Raw genomic sequence first — 6470 nt, 5'->3', positions numbered from 1 at the left:
ACAGAGCCTTAAGCTGTCCCCCTGGGTAGAGTGCTGTGGCATCACAGCTCACAGCAACCTCCAACTCCTGGGCTCAAGCGAGTCTCCTGCCTCATGAGTCTCCTGCCTCAGCCTCCCAAGTAGCTGGGACCACAGGCACCCGCCACAACGCCTGGCTATTTTTTGGTTGCAGCCACCATTGTTTGGTGGGCCTGGGCTGGATTCGAACCCACCACCTTAGGTGTATGTGGCTGGCGCCTTAGCCACTTGAGCCACAGGCACTGAGCCAGGGACTATTTTCTTCTATGTGTATCTTTATAACAGTAGGTAACTTTTTCCAGAAGTTTTCATATCCTAAACCAGGCATCCTCAAACTATGGCCTGCGGGCCACATGCAGCCCGCCTAGGATATTTATCCTGCCCACCAGGTGTTTTTGCCACCGCTGCCTGTCCTGCTTAGCAGCTGACTTGTCCCAGGGCCTGCAAGCAGTCCAGCCCTCCAACGGTCTGAGGAACAGTGAACTGGCCCCCCGTTTAAAAAATTTGAGGACTCCTGTCCTAAACAGACTTTCCCTCAAGTCTCACTGAACAGAGCTATAGGATATGTCTATTGTTCACTGGTAACCAAACACTGACAAGAATGGGATTACTAAATTCATCAGACACATTATCATCACACTTGTGCTGAAGTTTCCCTATCTTGAAAAACAAAGGAAGGCCAAACAATCCAGGTTCTGTCGGAAAAAGGGAAAGGGTGAGCAAAGGTAATGAAAAGATTTCACAAATTAAGCAGAGAAAAATGGAAAATATTTTCATTGTAATCATAAGTGACAAATAAGATCAAATAAATAAATAACAAATAAGACCTGGTATGTCTGATTTTGTACTAAATATATAGTTCAGACTTCATGATGCTTGAATAGTCCACGCCATACATTTTGTACTTAATTAGAGGTTGCCTCTTAAAATTCTTTAAATATTTCCCATCTTATTTCCTTAACTGGTCCGCAAACTTCTTGAGAATTAAAAAATCTATCTTTTACACCTGTAGTCCCAGCTACTTGGTAGGCTGAGGCAAGAGAATTGCCCAAGAGCTGGAGGTTGCTGTGAGCTGTGTGACACCATGGCACTCAAACCAAGGGCGATAAAGTGAGATTCTGTCTCTAAAAAAAAAAAAATCTATCTTTTATGTATGCGTCAGTGCTAAGAAATAGAAAATACCAATAAATAATTATGAAAAGCTAACATTCATTTCCTGTAATAAATAATCTACCTTTCCAGTAAATGTGGCAGACTGAACACAAATATGTATCTCTGCTCTTTTCTAAAACTCCACTTAATGATAATAAAAAATTATAAAAGTATAAATTCACGAGAATAATGAGAATATAAGAGAAGAAATAGGCTGCCAAAAAATTTTTAACAACATTTTGGAAACTGGAAAGAGTATGGACGTGTTGCAACTTACTCAGCAGACCAAAGGAAACTGAAATCTAAGCCTGCAGAAAGAGGGATGATAGGGCAGAGAGGCAATGAGAAGCAAGCCTCAAGCATAGCACTACTCAAATAGTAAGCAGCCTACCAGCTACCAAGTAACCAAGTACAAGTATGTAGGGAAAGCAGGAGGATTGTTTTAAAATTTACATAATGAATAGGTAGTCCACCATACCCCCTGTCCACTTGTCCAAGCAATTCCCCTGTCCCATTACTACAGAAGATACCCCTCCAGAAGACAGGCTCTAGAGATGCCAAAGTAGAGAAGCCAGGAATTATGGATAGCAAGCACAGCTATGGGAAGGGATGAAGTACTGTACCCAACCAGGGAGATTAAGCTGAGACAATCAATCTCTGAATGGTGGCAAGCCTACTATCCTCTTTGACTACTTTCCTTCCCCTGGCTCAGAATGCTGGTCACAAAATTCATACTACATCCACCCCTAGAAACTTTTCACCCCCATCCCTGCCACAACAATTATCTGCGAACAAATAAACATACTTCCAAAGGTAGAAGACTAGTGGATTTTTCTCTCATGAAACTGAATACCTAACAAGACATACGGTTACTAAGATCTGGTGGCTCCCCATTAAAACAGATTCTCACCTGCTCACCCCTCCAGACAACCATGCCCCCACTGTATCCTGCTACCCACCTACACAGACACAAACACATTCCTTCCAATTAGCCCTCTTAAATATTAACAGCCAGCCAAGAAAAGTCTATAATACTATATGCTGAGACAGAAGGCAAGAGAGAGACAGACAGAAGGACAAAAGAAAAGGTACTTGGGGAAAACAAAGACAAAGAAAATGTTAAAAAATAACACCACCATAGAAAGATGATATGATACCATATCCAGGAAACAAGAACAGCATTCTCTTTAAAAGAGAGTGAGAGAAAGAACGAGCAAGGACACATGTAAGCACATTGAGAGAAAAACCTTCCACCATGAGAGAAGACAGAAAGAAGGTGCCATCTGAGAACCAGCAACTGAACCCTCACTGGACACCAAATATGCCTTGAGCTTGAACTTCTCAGCCTTCAGAACTGGAGAAGCAAGGAAGCTGAAACATAGGAAGGTCTTCAGAATGGTCCAAGAGAACTGCTGGGATCCAAAAGTTCATGTTAGAGAAATGGACCAAAAAGGGCAAACCTCAGGACACTTTAAACTGGTGCCAGCTTTTAAACAATGACCTAGGTGCCATCACTGCAACCACCCAGGAAGTTTGTAGGCCTGGGAATGCTGCCCATGCAGGGCCCCAGTTGGTCACTGAGGAGATGGAGTGCTATCTGAAGGAGCTGGGCTTTCCTGGGATCCAGATCGGCTCTCACATCAACCAGTGGGATCTGAACTCACAGGAACACTTCCCTGTCTACCAGGCGGCTGAATGGCTGAACTGTTCCCTATTTGTGCATCCCTAGGATATGTGGTTGGACGGCTCATGGCCAAATACTGGCTTCCTTGGCTCATAGAAATGCCAACAGAGAACACCATAGCCATTTGCTCCACAATCACAGGTTGAGTGTTTGAGAAATTTCCTGAACTATTAAGTGTGTTTTGCATAGGGAGGTGGTGCCTTCGCCTTCACACTGGGAAGAATCTCTCATGGATTTAGCATGAGGCCAGATCTGTGTGCCCAGGACAATCCAGTTAACCCAAAGAAATATCTTGGTTCCTTTTAAATGGACCTCTTGGTTCATAATCCTCTGTCCCTCAAGCTAGAGGACAGAGCATTAACGAATGTCACAGGAAAAGATAAAGTCATTTTGGGAACTGACTACCCCTTCCCCCTAGGTGAGCTGGAACCCAGGTAACTGAGAGAATTCATGGAAGAATTTGATGAAGAAACAAAGGATAAATTTAAAGCTAGCAATGCCCTGGAATTTTGGGGTCTTGAGAGAAAAAACATTGAATAATTGAATTTACAGCAAAGGCAAACTTTCAAAAAGATATTCGTTTTTGTTTTGAAATACATATCATACACATATTACTAAAATCTTATTTTGAACTATTTTACCTAGAAACAGAATATCCCAAATACTCTAAATTATTTAGAACAAAAGCGATTCATGAGTATTTTCATTCTGAAAAGCAGTACATTATTTCATATGTAAATCAAAATAGATTTTTCTTTAATATTTTTTAAGTGAAAATACAGTACCAATTGAGTATTTTTAAAAAGAAAAAGAAAAAAGTGAACATGAAAAAATATGATTCTGGTTATTTCATCTAAGCTTGAATGCAGATATTATGGTGCTATAGTAGTCATTTTATACACAAAGTGGAATCAAGGATGAGATTGCAAGATAAAAAGCTTCAGTCTTTAATGACTTGTTGAGCTATCAATGCAGCTGTGGACTATTTCTATTACTCTAAGAGATTAAAAACAAAATAAAAACAAAGAAAACCTCTCTCTTATTTAATACACTACTTGGAGTGTATGCCTCTTGCACTGTATCCACATACTAACAATACATATTACTAACATACTAATCTAGATAACATATTAGTATGTACTAATATAGTACATACTATGTAGTGAGTTGTCTCCTAAGTCCCTATAATATGAAACAAAGAGAATTATGTTCCAAGCTTACTATCTTGTCATTTCTATTAACTACGATAAGTCAATCTTGCATTAATCAAGAAAGCTGAAGGCTAACTCTTCAAATTTCAGGATTACATTCTAATCAAGTTTATCATGTGTAATAAAATGCAATGCTGAAGGACCTATGGAATACAGCCCCAGGTGTCCACAGCACACTACTTTCATTGTTTTTGGATGTTGCAGAATCACTCCCCTAAGGCTCACCTTCATTTTCCCTGTAGTCTGAGTTTCTTCTTTTAAATTTATATTGGATGACTGATGTCTACCATAATAAATATTTTATCTTTCTGCACCTTTCCCTAAGAATAATATGCCTTTCTGAAAATGAAGCACTGTCAGACACCTGGAGTCCCAACTCAGTTTCTTAACTCTTTTGTCTATGCCCTGCAGCTTTTAAATGTTTTTACATTACCTTAACATATCTAATAAAATATGCTATTCAATCCTATACAGATAAAAAGTCACTTTCCTAATTAAACTAGATATACCAGAGACAGTGGAATGATTAGAGACACAGAATAAAAGCTAGATCAGTATGAGTTTAACTGCTTGGCTCAAGACAATATCACCTATATTATAGTTATTCTGATATTGTCTAAAAATTTCACAAAATGCTAACAAAAAAATGTTCTAGCACAGAGGGGTCAATACAACTCTGAAATAATTTCTTATACTATCTAGCACAATTAATCAAATCAGTAATATACACATTCCTATCCCCACCCACCTGACTTTTCCATTGATGACTGATTGGGTAGTATGTGTGGCTAAGATCAGCAGGTACTAACAGCAAGCATTTTTGCATAGAATAAACGTAAGGAAAAGGAAATCTAAGACATGCCAAAGCTGAAAGGTGAAGTAGGACAATAAAGAAAAGAAATGGTGGGATGGTGTGCTGGCACAGTGGCTCACACCTATAATCCTAGCACTCTGAAAGGCAGAGGCGGGAGGATCCCTTGAGATCAGCCTGAATAAGAGTGAGACTCCATCTCTACTAAAAATAGAAAAACTAGCCATGCATTGTGATGGGTGCTCATAGTCCCAGCTACTCAAGAGGCTGAGGCAGGAGGATCCCTTGAATCCAAGAGTTTCAGGTTGCTATGAGGTAGGCTAGAGGCCATGGCACTCTAGCTTTGGCAACAAAGTAAAGACTCTGTATCAAAAAAATGGACGTGGGGGTGGGAGTGTGCTTAATAGACCATAGTTCACCTGTTTCCACATTTCAGAATCAATAAATTTGCCAAATTCTTGTTATCTTTTTAACTGGGCACTTCCATATGAGCTCAGGACTTCAAATCACATCAGTCAAACTTCTGACCAGGAGATGATCAATCAAAAGTAAACAACTCTATTTCTATATTGTTACTGTGCTAAAAGAACCAGCCCTCCTCATTAACATGTATCCCTTTAATTTGCTTCCATTCATGACATGAATAACCTATTTACCAAACAACTCCATCTCTATTCTTAAAAGTCACAGCATTACTTAATTCTTACTGGTGACAAAGAAGGAAATTAAGATAAAATACTGATCCTAAATACAGAGAGAGAGAACATCCTATTTGCACAAAATTTTTCTTTCTCAAATTCTTGGAACTTTCTATATTTTTTAAAGAGGATTTAAATACTAGAAGATGGTACCTCTGGGAAAAAAGCTGACACTTTTCTTACTTATATACAGCTACTCAGTTGAGGGTGAAGAATAGTGCTATATTGCAAGATTTAATGACTACACACTCCCCCCTCAACTTTGAAAAAAAGATAAAAAGCAATGGAGAACCACACAAACTTATACTGGGGGAGGTCTTTAAAAGGAACAAATATCACTGGTTTGTCCCACAGCAAATCAATGTCTAGTATTCAGTAAACTTGATGTTCCCATAAATGCCACAACCACTCCACCAGACCCTGGCCAGTGCAGGTTCTATACAACCCTTACCATAATCCTTGAGATAAGTTCATTTCCCCTCTACCTATTTCCTCAACTGACCTAGGCAGGATTTCTCAATTTCTCAGTTCCACAAAGAGAGGAAAGAAAGAGAGTAAGGAAATTCCCTCATATCTCACAATAATTTCCTTCTTTAATGTATATACCCCTGAAGAGAACAGGAATTACTCAAAGACTCACACTCAAAGTTCAAAAACCTGGTCGGGGGTGAATGAAATTAAAGCAAGTACATTAGTCAAAGTTCCCCACCTTTACATTATAGTATACTATCAGTTTGCATCTTAATTACTAAGTGCCTAAAATTTCAGTGTGTACAATTACAAAGGTATAGATATTTCCATATCCCTTTCTACAAAAAGAAATGTATGAGAAGTATATATTTTAGCAGAACAGAAAAATCAGGTTAAAAAATATACAGTAATGTTCTCAGGACAGC

At 39.1% G+C, this 6470-nt stretch overlaps 1 protein-coding gene and 1 pseudogene across 1 annotated transcript in view; one reads left to right on the top strand and one right to left on the bottom strand.

Annotated features, from left to right (window-relative positions):
* Window positions 1–3434, top strand: part of LOC105886539 — a 5189-nt pseudogene extending 1755 nt beyond the window's left edge.
* STX17 (syntaxin 17) overlaps window positions 1–6470 on the bottom strand; it is a 74554-nt gene that overhangs the window by 57969 nt on the left and 10115 nt on the right. The gene's annotated exons all lie outside the window — the stretch shown is intronic.

The sequence above is a fragment of the Otolemur garnettii genome, unplaced genomic scaffold (genome assembly GCF_000181295.1).
Source record: "Otolemur garnettii isolate 467f Iridium unplaced genomic scaffold, OtoGar3 scaffold00014, whole genome shotgun sequence".
NCBI classification, from domain to species: domain Eukaryota; kingdom Metazoa; phylum Chordata; class Mammalia; order Primates; family Galagidae; genus Otolemur; species Otolemur garnettii.
Note: the sequence above shows the minus strand (reverse complement) of the source record. Positions and strands in the feature narration are given on the sequence as shown.